This window comes from Tamandua tetradactyla, chromosome 7 (genome assembly GCF_023851605.1).
Source record: "Tamandua tetradactyla isolate mTamTet1 chromosome 7, mTamTet1.pri, whole genome shotgun sequence".
Taxonomy (NCBI): Eukaryota; Metazoa; Chordata; class Mammalia; order Pilosa; family Myrmecophagidae; genus Tamandua; species Tamandua tetradactyla.
In genome coordinates, this window is record NC_135333.1 from 134,099,157 (window position 1) to 134,116,339 (window position 17,183).

Here is a 17,183-nt window from a genome sequence, read left to right on the forward strand (position 1 = left end):
TCATTTTTTATTATCAGATAAAATAAAGCTACTTTTATTTTGAGAAAAAAATCAATCTCTACATTCCTATAGAGAGGCAGAAGACCCATTTGTTTGGTCTTTTCTGTCTTCCTTAATGATGCCCTTGGTAACAACCCACAAGTAGTAATAATGCTTTTATTACATTGCCTTTTATTATTTTTATCTTCCTACCTTAGTGACTGAAGCTACCACGTGGATTTGTCTGGCATCCCCTAACTAACAAGTTTTAAGAGCAATCCAAGAAGCAAAAACCAAACAAGCTGAACTTCAAAGGCTGGATGACAGATCACAGTGCATGACTGAGAATATTTTGTAACTAATTATTTGTTGATTTTGCTGAAATCTTTTTTAAAAATCACCCCTAAGATTTATTTGTTACAAATCAGTACTTCAATGAGTAATCTATAGTCAAAGATCTTTGGAAAGATGAATTTTTATACCATAAAGTATCTATTTATCTGTTTGGCTCCACTATCAGTTTTTTAGCCTACATAACATTTTTAACTTCATGAATTTAGGACACTCTGGCTGAGGTTTACAGTTTGAAATAAAATGTGCAATAGCACAGAGAAAGTGGCTGAACACAGTGCTTTTCTCTACCAGGAGGAGGTCATGGACCCCACGTGACAATGCCAGTGTGAGCTACGACAATGCATTATTTATAAAGGGAAAGAGCAAAGTATTCTCCAGGGTAAATTGCCAACTCCAACGAATTCTGTCTGGAGTGACTATGTTACAGATATTAAGTTACTGAGGGGGAAAGTATGATAAAATCACTTCCTAATCAAATCCATCAGAAAGGACAAATGAGTTTTAGGTTTTTAAGAGCACAACACAGTCAGAAATTGTGGTCTTTTTTTTGCATGGGCAGGCACCTGAAATTGTGTTCTTTTTATACTGTATTAGCCAGTGTTCTCTAGAGAAACAAAATCAGCAGGAAATATCCGTAGATATAAAATTTATAAAAGGACAGGCTGCAAGCTGGTAACTCCAATGAAGGTCCACAACGAACTCTCAGGAGAGGCTGGCTGGGCAGCCATGGGAATGTACGGGTCCAAGGTCTGTAGGGCAGGCTGTGAAGCTGACCACTCCGGTTCAGGGTCTGGATGAACTCCACGGGAGTGGCTCACCAGCCAAAGCAGGAAGAGTGACTGTCTCTTCTGAATCCTCCTTAAAAGGCTTCCCGTGATTAGATTAAGCATCACTCATTGCAGAAGATACTCCCCTTGGCTGATTACAAATGGAATCAGCTGTGGATGCAGCTGACGTGATCATGATTTATTTCTATGAAATGTCCTCATAGCAACAGACAGGCCAGCACTTGCCCAACCAGACATCAACCTGACCACAACAGATCCCAAATTCTTCTGTGTTTCCTAGATGGGAATGCTAGATGATATTAACTGTACCATCACTGTAGAGATTTCAACAAAAGAGAAGTTAAGGAAACTAATACTTGAAAGCACAGTGTAAAACGGAATACAGAGCTGATCAGAGTGAGGTATAAATAACCTCTAATGGTTATTCTTTATACCAATATTCACTAATGATAACTTCATGTTACTTTAAAAGTCTGTAGGCAAATTATTGTGCAATTGCCAGACCATTAAACCAGGGATCTTGTGGTGTTTCTCTCTCTCTTTTTAAGATTATAACGTAGGATTTTTAAAAAGAGCTGAAATTACTTCACCTGAGGGCAAGTATTCATCTGTGGCCTTTTATTGTTTTTATTTTGTATACCCTGAAGGAAAATGTAAGATTCTAGTATATTACAAAATCAAATGTGCATGTTTACATTTGCTTACTGCCAGCAGCGTAAAGGCTATTGCTTTAGACAGCAATCTCTGACATTTTCATTATGCATTTGTCTAACAGTTTGAAGAGGGGGGAAATAATTCATGTGATTACTAGTTGCCTTCCTTCGCCATTAAAATGCATTGCCCTAATAAAAAAAAAATCACTGTATTTTAAAGGATGTAGCTGACATCATTCTCCCTGTCTCATATTCTGACTTCTCATTTCCTGATTTCAACGGCCATTTGAATGAACCAAATAGCATCATATCCTCGTGGTTAAAAGATATCATCAATTACAGTGAAACTACACTTCTACTTCACTTTAATCACTATTCCCAAGGCCACACTCTGGACCCTGTCACCACTTGAAAGTACTACACATCAGAAGTCATGATATTTTGTCTTTGACCATAAAGATATCCAATCTCTCCATTTTACCCTGGCCTCTCAACCACCATCCTCTTCCTCTCCCACCTACTCCATGATTATCTTGGTATAGGCTTGGTCTTTCATTCGTCTGTATCAATGAGCGTCCTTACAGCAAAACAGAAGCCCTACTAAGAATTCTAAGCAGAGGGAATTTAATATTAGCAATTGGTTATCAACGTGCTGGAAGGACTAAAAGAGCAAAAGGGAAAATGTGAGGTTACAGAGATTAAGAACTTTAAGAAGCTGTTCTCACCCTTAAGGATGAAGGAGAAAAACAAGAAGATGTGTTACTCAGAGCCCATGGCCCTTGTGTTGCTGAGGCTCTGTTAACTTGAGGCAGATGCTTCTAGAACTGTGCACCCAAGAAGGAAAACAGAAACGTGAGCTGACCTGTCATCTGTGCTGCTGGTGTTGTCACTGCCACAGGCCCAATCATAAGCAGAAAAAGAAAAAGCTTCTGCACTTCTCCTAAGAGAAGGGCAAGAGTGGAGTCAAGAATCAATAGACAAAGCCTACCTTTTAGCTGTTCAGCATTTATTCCCACCTTTCTACCTCTTAGTTACTTCCAGTAATATCAATAATTATATCATGCAAATACCCCTTAAATAATCACTGCCACTCCTGAAAAGAGGAGACATAGAGACTCCTCAGCATCATGGCCATCTCTAGATGATCTTAATACTTCTTTCAGTTTAGTTAACCCCGCCTGTCATGGTCAGGTTCATGTTTCAACTTGGCCAAGTTGTGGTATCTGTTTGTCTGGTTGGGCAAGTGCTGCCCTGTCTGTTGAAATGAGGACATTTCGTAGAATTAAATCATGATCATGTCAGCGGAATCCACAGCTGATTCCATTTGTAATCAGCCAAAGGGGAGTGTCTTCTGCAATAGCTGATGCTTAATCTAATCACGGGAAGCCTTTTAAGGAGGATTCAGAAGAGACAGGCTCTATTCCTGCTTCAGCTGGCAAGCATCTCCTGTGGAGTTCATCCAGACCCCCATCAGCGTCTTCGGCTTCACAGCCTGCCCTACGGATTTTGGATTCCTGTGGTCACGTGAGACACTTTTATAAATTTTATATTTGTGAGTGTTCCCTGTTGATTCTGTTTCTCTAGAGAACCCTAACTAATACACCACCTGTATTTTCTAAGTATTAAAGTAACTATCATCAACATTTCTTAGATAGTGTAAGGGAAGGGAGAAGGAGGGAACATAAAAAACTAGTTAATATATACAAAGAAATATAAAGGAAATGTGCCCAGCTACTAATAGTGTTTGTTTCTAAAACCTGTCATAAGGATACAATTTAAATTTATAATATGCTCCTTCCACTGTCTTTTCACATTCCCTTTGCCTTCAGCCACATACTGGTTTTTCAGGTTCTTTATTTGATGGTGGGCATCAAGCCATCATGGCTGGAGGGTCTCAGTCCTTGGTGGTCCTGCCTTTATTGAAATGCTCTAAGTTTACATTAATTGGAACTACTGGATATGGAAGGACTAGTACCCAGACTCATCTGGCTTCTGAACTTAGCTTTCCCAGCCCTCATTGTGTTCACCAATCCTATTTCCCCTGATATTTGTAGTTAATACCCAGAGCCAGTATAGTAGCATCCTCCATTTGGTGCATGAGGAGCCCAAAATGTCAGTCTTAACTTCCAGTTTAGTGGAAACATTGCTGTGTCCTCATGGAAGCATTCTGCCCTTGAGATCTAATGCCTTTAAACTAGCAGGGCCCCAGAGCTGTAGACAGAGAGTACACACCCACACAGATGTGAGAGGAACCTCTAGCCTTCTATATTTGGAGCAGCTAAAAGGAAAAACATGAGAGGATCGTATGGTAGCCCATGACCTGTTCTGTAACTACTTGTTGAAAGGTGCTTTGAAAACTATTGGTTTTTTATTTCTTTGCTTTGTATATATGTTATACTATACAATAAAATTTTTTTTTTTAAAAAGTGAGAGCATCCTTACCTATTTTACCCCTTGGTTCCCAGACTGGTGTATTCTGGCTATGAGAGAAATAATACCATATATTGATCTTTGGTTTAAAGGATAGACTTCATCCAACCTCACAGAGTGTTGTCTCCCAACTGACACCATAACTGAGTTTTCCAAACACCATTTCAAGTTTGTAAAAGGCCAGGACTTCTGAATGATTGAGTACATGGTAAGCCTAGCAAATTTCATGGGTACAAGCCTACTGCCACACATTTTGTTGTAAAATGAGTTCTCTGTCAGACCTCTGTTTTAGGAAATAATGTAAATTCACTAACAGGGGTCCTGGCAGAGGCCCTGTGTGCAGGGAAGGCAAATCCATCTCGAGTAAGACTATTCTGATGTGGACAAGCAGTTTCCTCCATGGTGGAAGAGGTCCAATGTAATCAACCTGATACCAAGTAGATAGTTGGTTGTGGTTGGTTGGCTGGTTCCCCTAAGGAAGGATGCCAAATTAGGAACCCAGCATTGATTTTTTTCTGTTGGAAATTAAGGCACGCAGCCACAGCAGTAACCACATCAACCATGGTATAGAGAAACCCAATAACCTGTATGCCCATTGCCATGGCCATTTTGTACCACTTAATGACAGAGTCCTTGTTCTGGCATTGAATCATGAGTTGTTTGAATTGTATTGTTTTGCACACCTTTGAATTCCCCACTGTTCTTACAGAATTAATTTGTATTATAGTCTTGGCATAAATGACTGAAGAAAAGGCAAGTGAAATTCCAGGTAGGCTTTCAAAGAATGGGATGATGTTGATTCCAAAGACAGCTTAACTAAAGCATGAAAAGGAACATGAACCAGTTATAGAGGGGTTAAAAAGCAATAAAGAGTAATTTGGAGAACACAGTAAGGTATAGGATTTGATAGAGATTTTTGAATAACAGACTGAAGAATTTGAATATTATCCAAGGGTCACTGGGAAGCCTTTCAGAATTTTGAGCAATTAAATATAATATTAGGAATTAGGAACTTCTATGCCTTTTAATCAAAGCAGAAATCTGTCCGCGACTTCTCGCTCAACGTCAAGTCTCCGGCCGGCGGGTGAGACAATGAGGAGAGACAGAGAGACGCAGACAAATCCGCGCTGGTGAGAAACACAGATCTAAGACACGTAGCAGTTGTGAGTACAAACCTTTACTGGGGCTAAGCTTGCATTCTCTATAGCTGGCACCGTGTGGGCGAAAGCACCCCACGGGGGAACAACCTCTATGCGGCCGTCAGGTACGGCTCCTTGCGGGTCGTCTCCGCTTTACCCCGTCCGGGTAAAGCTTATATACATAGTCAGGGTCCAATAAGCTAACGCCGCGTCTAAGAGGGTGATTGGTAGATCGGGTTGGTGGGCGTGTGTGTCATACGCGGAAGCAGGATGTGGGCGCCATCTTGGCTCACTCGATGGGCGGGGGGAACTCTAGAGCAGGCTGCAGCGCGTCCACTAGGCCTGACCCGGGTGGCGGCTCTCCACATCTCCCCCTTTTTTACTTATTTTGACCCGGTGTCTCCATTGATGAGTGAGCTCCCGTGGGCCGGAACGGCCCACTACATGTTTTGGTGCTTTGGGGAGTCTGGACTAGGCTTGCTAGGCACCAACCAGAATGCCTCCTCATATAGAGACCGGAGGGTCCGTGAACCGGAAACCACGTGACCCTCCCTGCAGTGCTTCGCCTCGCAACCGGGTTATGAGGGGGGCAGGAGAGCGGCAACCAGAGTCGAGAGTGTCGTAGGTGTCTCTGTGCAATGGCTTAAGTCTAGTCTGGCCAGGACCGCGACTTTGCCTAGAGACCCTCTTTCGACCAAAATTATGACTTCTGGTGCCGCCACTTATACCTGGGATACAGCCATGGGCTTTGCGGCAGACCTTACTTTCGAGCGTCCCGCCTTGAGTGGCCGTGACGGGCCACGCAGTGGGGGGGAGGACAGGGCTACGGTGCGGGTGTCGCCAGGGGCATCAGGGGCAAGTGACATAGCCAACATAGTGGTGACGCGTAGCGCAATTGGCAAACGAGAGGATCAACGTGTCGTCGGTAAGGGGGAAAGACTCATTAAAGGACATACATGAAATGTTGTTAGTTAAAGGCAGATAATGGAGGCTTAAGGAGGGAGCACGAGTGAAGAGTTGAGGAGAGGCGGGAGACCCAGCGGAAAATGGAGCCAGCGTCGGGGGGTGGTGCCAGAGGCCCCAAAGGAAGGTTTCCTCGTTCTCGCCTCGGGTCGCTGCGACTGTACTGAGAAGGCAAAGGTAAGTTAGAAGGAAGCTCGTAGTGGGAAAAGTGGGGTTAAAGCTAGTTTCTCTTCTACTCGGTCGGAGGGTCACTTGCACTGTTGTTGTCATCTTTTCGGTCGTCGCCATCATCAGTAGGACTGGAGACCGGGCCTGATGGTTCAGGTCGAAAACTTGCTGACTTGTCGGGCAGCAGTTTCTCGGCGCCCCCGGGCGGTGTCACGGTTCTCACCAGTCTCTCCGGAATCCACACCGGCTGGCGTCCTGGTTCCTGGGGAAAGACACAAACAGAGCCTCTGGCCCAGCTGAGCACTGGGTCAGGGCCTTGCCACTGTCCCGACAGGACATCCTTCCATCGGACTAAACCTCTATGTGGAGGGTTTGGAGTGGTGTGCTGAAGCGCAGGTGTCATTCCTTGTGAGTTTTCATTCAAAAAGTTATATGTAAACAAGGCTACAGACAGTTGAGCTTTTGGGGACAGGCCGTGGCCTATACCCTCTTTCTGTTTTTTAAGCAAGTCTTTGAGAGATCTGTGCGCTCTTTCAATGATTCCCTGCCCTTGGGGGTTGTAAGGGATACCATGTTTTAACTGCACTTCCATAGTATCACAAAATTTTTGGAAGGTTTTACTAGTGTAGGCAGGTCCGTTATCTGTCTTCAATATTTTTGGTTTGCCCCAAGCCGCCCAGGCGGCAAGGCAGTGAGCGACAACTTGGTGGACTTTCTCTCCTGTCTCAGCAGAGGCAAATATGACTTGAGAACATGTGTCTATTGACACATGTAGATATTTGACTCTGCCATACTCCGGATGATGGGTGACATCCATCTGCCAAATATCTCCTGGGATAAGGCCTTTAGGGTTAACTCCAACTGAAGGGACCACCCTCCGTTCTGCACAGTTTTTGCAGGTTCTGACTATATCTCTGGCAGCTGCACGCGGTATGGTAAACCGCTTGGCTAAGGTGCTGGCATTGATGTGAAATTTTGTATGAAACTCTCGAGCTTGCTGATACGGTGTCAGCGCAGGGAAGATGTGTGGTTGCCGAGTGGCCACATCTACTATATGATTTCCCTGTGTCATGGGGCCTGGTAGGCCTGTGTGGGCTCTAATGTGAGTTATGTAAAAAGGATTTTGTCTGGCATATATTGTTTCCTGAAGTTTGGCAAAGAATGGTCTAACTGAAGAGGAATGCCTTATGATGCCCACCGTTTCTAAAACTGCAACAGAGTTCACAACATAAAGGGAATCGGATACAATATTTAGCGGATTGGTATATTCCTCTAGGACTGTAATAATGACTTGTAATTCTACCCATTGAGGTCTTTGTGGTTGGTAGAGTACTGTTTTGGGAGTACCCCCTTCTGTACAGTATGCTCCTGAACCGGAGCTGGAACCATCTGTGTACACGGTGAGTGCGTTCACTAGTGGTTTAGATGAAGTCACCTTAGGAAAGATCACTGGGTGTCGGGTAACGAATTGTAAGAGGGGATCTTTTGGGTATTGGTTATCAATATTTCCTGAAAAGGTACATCGGAGAATGGCCCACTGATCTATACATCCAGTAAGTATCTCAAGTTGCTGAGAAGAGTAAGGTACTCTGAGGTACTTAGGCTGTTGGCCAAAATGCTGTATGGCCTTCTTGATGGCCTCCAATGCCAACTCTGCAATTGCTGTAGGAAAATGCTCTAAACTTTTCTTAGGGGAAATTCCAGGGTGGACCCAGAGTAATGGTCCCTGTTGCCATAGCACTGCCGTGGGCTGTAGTTTTGTTGGCAGTAAGCAGGCTTCGAATGGCTTTTGGGGGTCTATTCTTTTTAAAGCAGCACTACTGAGCGCCTGTTCTACCTGACGTAGTGCTTGCCTCGCCTCTGGGGTGAGACACCGGGGCGAGTGTAGGTCTGAATCTCCTTTTAGCAAATCAAACAAAGGTGTTAATTTGGCATTGGTGATCTTTAAGTACGGACGAACCCAATTGATATCTCCCATAAGTTTTTGCAGATCATTAAGGGTATGTATGTCATCTACTCTGAGAGACACTTTTTGGGGGGAAACATGCTGAGGCATGATTTTTGCCCCCAGGAAGGTGGTAATCTCTGTCATCTGGATTTTTTCAGGGGCCACTTCCAGGTTGGCTTCTCTAAGACTAAGGACTAAATATGATAAAGCTGTTTTAAGAAGATCTGTGTCTTTATGGGCTAAGAGAATGTCATCCATATAATGGATGATTTTCACTTGGGGGAACTGCTGCCGAGTGCTAGCTAGCTTTGTAGCAACATACAGCTGGCACATGGTAGGACTATTAGTCATGCCCTGGGGCAGGACCGTCCACTCGAAGCGTTGACAGGGCTCCTCTTGGTTAAGAGAGGGCACAGTAAAAGCAAATTTTGGAGTATCTTCAGGGTGAAGTGGGATGGAAAAGAAGCAATCCTTAAGATCTAGGATGATAATGGGCCAGTGTTCTGGCAAAGCTGAGAGGAGGGGTAACCCCATTTGAACAGGTCCTAAAGGCTCCATACAGTTATTGATGGTTCTTAAATCATGTAACAGTCTCCATTTGCCTGATTTCTTTTTTATGACGAATACGGGTGTGTTCCAAGGCGATGTGGAGGGAATGATATGGCTCTCTTTTAGCTGTATAGACACTAGAGTATGCAATGCTGACAGCTTTTCTTTTGGTAAGGGCCACTGAGGCACCCACACCGGGGTACTGGTCTTCCACTTTAGTTTTATAGGTGTGGGTGGGAGTCTCCCCTCAGTGGCCCCTAGGAAAAACCCAGGCCTAGTCTATTAAAATTGGAAGCAGTCTGTATGGGCATGGTGTGTCCCTGCAATGAGGCTCCTAAGCCTTTGCCAGGGACATATCCCATTCCTTTTAAGAGATGCTTAGAGGCCGGAGAGCAGTTACTGGTCAATGTAACATCCATCTGGGCTAGAATGTCTCTTCCCCACAAGGACACAGGCAAGGGTAGTACATAAGGTTGAAAACTGCCTTGATGTCCTTCTTCATCTGCCCAATGAAGGGCGGTTGCGCTCAACATGGGTGTTGAGACCTGACCTATTCCTCTAATGGCTTCCTCCGCTTTGCACGTCGCCCAGGCGGAGGGCCACTCTTGCTGTCTTATGATTGACCGATCGGCCCCGGTATCTAGTAGGCCCAAGAAGGGTCTGCCTTGCACTTTAATAGTCAGCATGGGGCGATTCTCCAGGGACATATGAAGGCCTTCAAAAACTCCTCCAAAAGACCTAGATCTCTTATCTGTTCTCTGTTTGTCTCTGCTTGGAAGGAGTGCATGTAAGCTGGGTAGGAGTAGAAGCTGTGCTATTTTGTCACCCTCTTCAATGATCAATGTGCCTTGTTGAGATTGTACCATGATCTGGGCACACTCTGCGGAGTCTGAGTCTATAACACCTGGTACAACTGTTAGTCCTTTCAGGGCTGTGGAGGCTCTCCCTAAAAGGAGCCCTACGGTGCCTGGCGGTAAGGGCCCTTTAAAAGAGGTCCCCACCGATTGGACTCCCATGGACGGGGTCAGTACGAGTCTGGAGGTGGCACAGAGGTCCAGTCCCGCCGATCCGGGGGAGGCGCGGATCGGGGTGGGTGCTGCATCGTTGCATTGCCAGCGAGGGGGCCCGCCTGAAAGGCGGACCCCCTCTGCCCGTTTTTTGGCCTCTGTTCAGGGTAGCCAGAAAGGCGTTTACCTTGCGCATCGAAGGCTGATCTACAGTCCTCTGCGCGATGGGGTCCTTTATGACATCGGCCACAGGGCCTAGTGCCTGTATGTGGCCCATCAAAATGTTGAGTGATGACTGGTTGGTTTTTATTGGGACAGTTTTGGTTTTTATTGGGACAGTTTCTCTTAAAGTGTCCCAATTGGCCACATTGGTAGCACCCTTTTGGTTTTGTTCCTAAGTTTTTTGTTTGCTCAGCATTCACTCGTAAGGAGCTGGCTAGCATGGCTGCCAAGCCTGCGTTAGTTAGCGGGCTGCCAGCGTCCCTGCATAGCCGTACCCACTCTGTCAGGCTCTTTGCTTTGTTTTGTACTAGGATAGTTTTACATTCTTTATTGCACTGCTCAAATATCATCTGTTTAACCACAGTCTCTGCTATTCCTGGGTCTGTAAAGATCCTATCAGCTGCGGTTTGCATTTTGGCTACAAACTCCACGAATGGCTCGGTGGGGCCCTGGTTTATGCTGCTGAGTGAAGCTTGAGCCTCTCCCTGTCCTACCAACTTCTTCCAGGCGCCTACGAAGCAGCGGAAGATCTGTCCGTAGACTTCTGGGGGGAACCCTGTCTGATTTTGGGAGTGGGCACCTTTCCCTAGCAGCATATCTACATTCCAACCGCCACGTCTACTTGCTGCGTTTTTTGCGGCTTGCTCTTCAGCTAACTCCTCAAACCATGCTTTCCAATCTATATATCGGCCTGGAGGCAGACAAGCACGGGCTAGTTGGTATATGTCTGCGGGTGTATGGCATAGGGCGGAAAGATTTTCAACTAAATTTAATGTGAAAGGAGCATTGGGACCATACTGATGGACAGCTTGTCGTAACTCCTTTAAAACTTTGTAATCATATGCTTCATACTGATTATTACCTTGGGGATTAATAATAACCGGGTACATTTCTGGAGTTGATTCTGACTTAAGCGGTTGGTAGCCGCCTAGTATACCAAAAGGTCTAAAAGTTAAGGAAGGAATCCATTTCCAGAAATGTCTTCTCCCTCTGTCTGATGAGATGGAGTCTTGAGGGTCTGCATATGCAGGCGGGGGATGCAGCTGTAGCTGTCCCTCTTCCAACCAGCCTGTAGGGGGCCCCGGATCCCGCAAAGGTGGGCCGGCGTAACTATCCGGCTCGACCAATAGGGGGAGCCCTCGATAAGGGTTCTTGGCGGAACTATTCGTCGGAGGCTGCTGCGCCCTTGTAGCGGGCGTTGGCGGGGCAGAGGGCCGCGTGGGTGAGACAGGGGGCCTTTCCCAATCGATCAGTGGAGGCGCGTCTGCGTCCTCGTCCTCATCACTATCTGGTTCAGAGTCAGAGGTGTCGGGACTATTGCTGGGCTCGGTCGGCTTATGAGTTGGCGGCTCACTCTTACAGGAGCCGTCTGCAGACGAGATCGACTGAGTTTCTCGAAGCGCGAGCCGCGCCTGTTGCAGGGCAAGGGACGGGCCGAGGCCCGTAGCACCCTCTGCCTCAAGACAAGCGCGGACGGTTTCCCATACAGGGACTAGGATTGGGTCCATACATAAGCCCGTCCGGCGCGCTCGATCTATATCACGACCAAGCTTCATCCAAGAAGGCAAACTGAGGCTCCCAGTCTGGGCGAACCAAGGGGCAAAAATCGTAACATCATCAAGGAACCGTTGGAGGGAGCTTTTCTTAACTGAGATACCCCGCTGCTTTAAGAGTGTTTTTAAAGGAGCTAGCAGAGGCGAACTTTCTGACTGCCCCATGATTGCAGTCGGCACTGTCTTTTAATCACTCGGGGAGCTCTCCCGAGTCACCGGGGCTACCTGAAAACCCGCGGCCCTTAGCTCTCGCGTAACAAGCGGCACTCACCTTTCCGCGGTGATCAGGCGCGAAAAGACTACCGTGAACTCCAGAAGCGCGTCCTCACCAGCAGGTCGAGCGAAGAGATTCCCCGTACGGGCCACCACTTGTCCGCGACTTCTCGCTCAACGTCAAGTCTCCGGCCGGCGGGTGAGACAATGAGGAGAGACAGAGAGACGCAGACAAATCCGCGCTGGTGAGAAACACAGATCTAAGACACGTAGCAGTTGTGAGTACAAACCTTTACTGGGGCTAAGCTTGCATTCTCTATAGCTGGCACCGTGTGGGCGAAAGCACCCCACGGGGGAACAACCTCTATGCGGCCGTCAGGTACGGCTCCTTGCGGGTCGTCTCCGCTTTACCCCGTCCGGGTAAAGCTTATATACATAGTCAGGGTCCAATAAGCTAACGCCGCGTCTAAGAGGGTGATTGGTAGATCGGGTTGGTGGGCGTGTGTGTCATACGCGGAAGCAGGATGTGGGCGCCATCTTGGCTCACTCGATGGGCGGGGGGAACTCTAGAGCAGGCTGCAGCGCGTCCACTAGGCCTGACCCGGGTGGCGGCTCTCCACAGAAATCCTCTGTATAAATACCTTTTAATAAATTATCATCCAGGATGTGCTGGAAAAAATATCCTAGGGCAGGAAGATCATTATTTTCAGAAAAGGAGAGAGGAGGAAATTATTTTCCTACTATGCTGCAGTTTCTTTGATTTCCTACTTTTGTAAAGAGGGATGGCATCTCACTCTGATGAGATGGTGATGGCCTGCAATTTTTTGGAGAGGGTTAGCATGAAGATGACTGATGAGGCATGGTACAGAGTCTAAGTCTCTCTCCTGTGACCTGCCTGCCCCCTACTTCCCCCTTTTCTTATGTAGAAACACAAGGTCTGGACATGAGGAGAGGTGGCCACAAATCATCATTAGTCCCAGGCCCAGGCTGAGGTCTTCCATGCAACTTCATCAGCTGTGTGGTCTTCCTGTGTTTATTTCTCGTCTGGTTTGAAATACAGGGAGGAGGATGGGAAGTGGTTTACTTTCCCCTGGGATTCCACTGCAATTTATGGCTACCTGTAATTGGATGAAAATTCTTTCAGACTGAACTTAATCTCCTTTCTCCCTGAGATGTTCAACCCCATGGAAACACAAAGAATGAGTCCGATCGTCCTCCTGTGTATATTCTCACCATGATTTTCAGGGATATCATTTTTATCTTTCTCATCCTGGTCAAGCTCAACAAGAATTTTTTTTTAACGTTTTTAATTGTATAATATAACATATATACAAAGTAAAGAAAGAAAAAAGCAATAATTGTGACTCTCTTTGCAGAGTTGGGCTTAGAGAAAGAGAGGCCACATCTGAGTAACAAAGAGGCATCCTGGAAACAGCTCTTAGGCCTTGTATTGGGTGGTCTTAACTTCTTTCCAACAGAAACAAGTCTTGCATAGGCCAGCCCCAAAATCTAGGGCTTGTGATCTGGATAGGACTAAGGTATGGCATGAGACTGGGTAAAGGATGATACCATCCATATTAAAACTTCAACTTCTGTGTGAGACTAAAGGGAGAGATATTTATTTGGTGCAAAATCTATATTTGGGGTAGTACATTTCCTAATTTAACTTGCATGGTCAGCTCAGTTGCACCATAAGTATAGGGAATCTTGAATAAGGCATGAGATTTTGTTGGTTTGTCCAGGTTAGTGTGATGCCCCGATAAATCCCAGAGTGATCTAGATAGCGATTAAAGAAGTATTTGCGGGGTCCCCTTAGGGGAATGAGGGGAAAGGGGGACTTCAATGTCAACTTTCCCATTTGGAGAATTTCTGATACTCTCGCAAGCAGTGGGGACAACCAAATCAATAGGCTGAGCCCCCCAATCTTGGGGTTTACCCTTACGAAATTTATGCCTGTAAAGAATAGACTAAGCCTACTTAAAATTAGACCTAAGAGACACTCCCAGAGAACCTCTTTTGTTGCTCAGATGTGACCTCTCTCTCTTTAAGCCGACACAGAAGGGAACACTCTGCCCTCCCCTCCTACATGGGACCTGACTCTCTGGGGGTGTGAATCTCTCTGGCAATGTGGGACAGAAATCCCAAGATGAGCTCGAACCCAGCATCAAGGGATTGAGAAAACCTTCTTAACCAAAAGGGGGGAGAGAGAAATGAGAAAAATAAAGTGTCAGTTGCTGAAAGATTTCAGAGTTAAGAGATTATCCTGGAGGTTATTCCTACGCATTATACAGATATATAATGGTGTATTGGAGTGGATAAAGGGAAGTACCTGAAACTGTAGAGCTTTGTTTCAATAGCCTAGTTTGTTGAAGATGTTTACAATGTGACTGTGATTGTGTCTGATGTTCCCTTTATCTAGGGTATGGACAGATGAGTAAAAACATGGATTAAAAAATAAATAATAGGGGGAACAAAGGTTAAAATATGTTGGGTAGATAGAAATACTAGTGGCCAATGAGAGGGAGGGGTAGAGGTATGGTGTGTACGGATTTTTTTCTTTTTCCTTTTTATTTCTTTTGCTGTAGTGATACAAAAATTCTAAAAAATGTTAATGGTGATAAATATACAACTATGTGATGATATTATGAGCCATTGATTATACACATGCATAGAATGTTTGCGTGTTAAGAATGTTTGTGTTTGTAGGCTGTTTTGTCAATAAAAATATTTTTTAAAAAATCTAGGGCTTGGCCTACTTTCTTAGGAGTCCCCAGTTAAGAGAGTACCTGGGGTTTCCCAGATGAGAAAGTTTAATAATTTCATATGTATTTTTTTTCTGCTATCAACCAGCATCTGCTATGAACTTGCCCAAACAGGACCCAGAGAAATTTCACTGAAAGCCTGGTAACTAAATCTAAGTTCTGATTCTTCCCATTTCTGTATTTATGGACATACTCTTGGTTTGCTTTTATTCACATTTATTGCATTTGGATTTTCTAATTTAACTCCAAGGACAACTGCATTTCCACATCATTGTCAATCCTGTTTAATGGCCACAAGACCTAACCATGTAAAGTGACTAATCAAGTTCGTGTAACTTGTCAGTGGAAGAAGCAAGACTTCAACCATGGTCTTAGTGCTGTATCCTATAGGCTCTCTATGGTAACCTTCTGTGAAAAGAAATTTCTATTTATTCAAGCAGACTAGTTCTTAGGCTTTCCAACCTGTTTAAATGTATTTTTTCAACAGTCTTAAAATAGGCCTACAGTTTGATAGTGACACTTCTATGAATTTATCCTATGGAAAAAATCATACAGGGACAAAAATATAGCTATAATGAGGTTCATTGTATGTCACTTATAGCAAATACCTGAAAAGAACCTAAATGTTCAACATAGGAAAGTCATTAAGTAAACTATAACTGAATGTAGTCATTAAAATAATGTTATACAAGAATGTTCATCCTAATTGTCAGGTGCTAAGAGGCAAATTTCTAAATGCTGTGTAAAACATGATACAGCATATTGCAAAAAGAAAGTGTATGGATACATAGCACAGAAAAAAGACTAGAAGAAAATAAAAATACTTTAAAAAGAGTGAGTGTCAGGATAATAGCAATGTTCCCCTTCACTTTTGCTTACCTGTATTTTCTAAATTTTCTGTGTGTATTACCTTAATTGTTAAAAGGAATGCCATTATTAAAAACAAATATATAATAGGGGGAACAAATGTTAAAATAAATTTAGTAGATTGAAATGCTGGTGATAGGTGAAGGGGAGGGGTAAGGGAGATGGTATGTATGAATTTTTTTCTGTTTTCTGTTGATCGCTTTTTCTGAATTGATGCAGATGTTCTAAGAAATGATCATGATGATGAATATGCAACTATGTGGTGACAGTATGAATTACTGATTATATAACAAAAACGGAATGATCATCAGATAAGAATGTTCGCATTTGTATGTTATGTATCATAAATAAAAAATAAATAAAAAAATTTGCCATACACACACACACACACACAAAGTGAAGAGCTTACGTGAAGAGAATTACAAAACTCTCCTGAGGCATATTTGTTTTAAAGAGAAGGACATACCAATTTCCAAATATGATGCCTAAAGTTCATGAATGTCAACTAATGTCAAATTAAATAAAGGCTTACTGCCAATTCTAATGAGGTTGGGGGCAGCAAGGAGTGAGTATCTGACACAATGATTACTCTAAATTTCAAGTGCAAGAAGAAATGGGCAAGAACGTCTAATTTTTTTTTTAAAGAAGACAGCTACACTAATTATATCTTATGCCAGGTACACCGGCCTACAGACTAAGAGAACAAAACCACATTCCCCTAAAGAGACTCCGGGATGTGTAAGTCAATGCATGATAAGGAGCCAAAAACAGCAGTAAGGGAAAGAAGGATGGAACTGGGCCAATTGGCAGACTATGTAGAAAAAAACACAAAACTTTTTGGAGCTTGTTTTTTATTAATAAACCTAAATAAATTTCAAATGGATTTTTAAAAATGGATACCATTACTAGAATAGTTAAAAATCAATTTTTGTCATCTTTGATGGGATTTGAATAGGAAATAAACACCATATGTGAAAATACATCATTTTCATTATGTAGAGTTCTGTGTAAGAAAGCTGTTATCTCTGTACTTTATGTGTTGTTAATTTCCTAGAGTGACATTCCATTGCTGAGGTTTTTTAATCTTATTAATCGCCTGTATTTCTATCCAAATAAATGCAGGCAAGGCTTTTGTTTTTGTTCTCGGGGAGAGACTGTTGTAAGATATTAAGGATAACGACTTCAAAACAAATATTCAAGGACCAACGTTTAATTTGTTAGAGTACAGTTGTGATGTGATAATGATGTGGGAGAGGAAGTTCTGTGTACTAAAGCTGCAGACTGTACCTCTTCACAGCTTATCCTCTCCAAATGCTACATTGATTGGAAAAGAACCACAAGAGGACAAGGGTAAATCAGCATGAAATATCCTTCTACTGGTCAATCGGTAATATGTTTGTAATGAAGTGCAGCAGCATTTGGATGAAGGAATTTGGGCATTTAATTAAAATTCAATTAAAATTCAATTTAACTTCTCTATTCAAGGATTTTAAAACAAGTGTAATCAAAACCAACGAAATGTAAAGTCCTCTGGCATGTATTCTCGCTCATAGTCTCATCCTCATACATTTCTCTTCCCTCCAAAGTT

At 43.9% G+C, this 17,183-nt stretch overlaps 1 protein-coding gene across 1 annotated transcript in view; it reads left to right on the forward strand.

The window, feature by feature from the left end:
• IRAK3 (interleukin 1 receptor associated kinase 3) overlaps positions 1-480 on the forward strand; it is a 61,341-nt gene extending 60,861 nt beyond the window's left edge. The window contains exon 13 of the mRNA XM_077111335.1: positions 198-480. The gene's annotated coding sequence lies outside the window, so the exon portion shown is untranslated. The remainder of the gene's footprint in view (positions 1-197) is intronic.
• Positions 481-17,183: the final 16,703 nt, after the last annotated feature.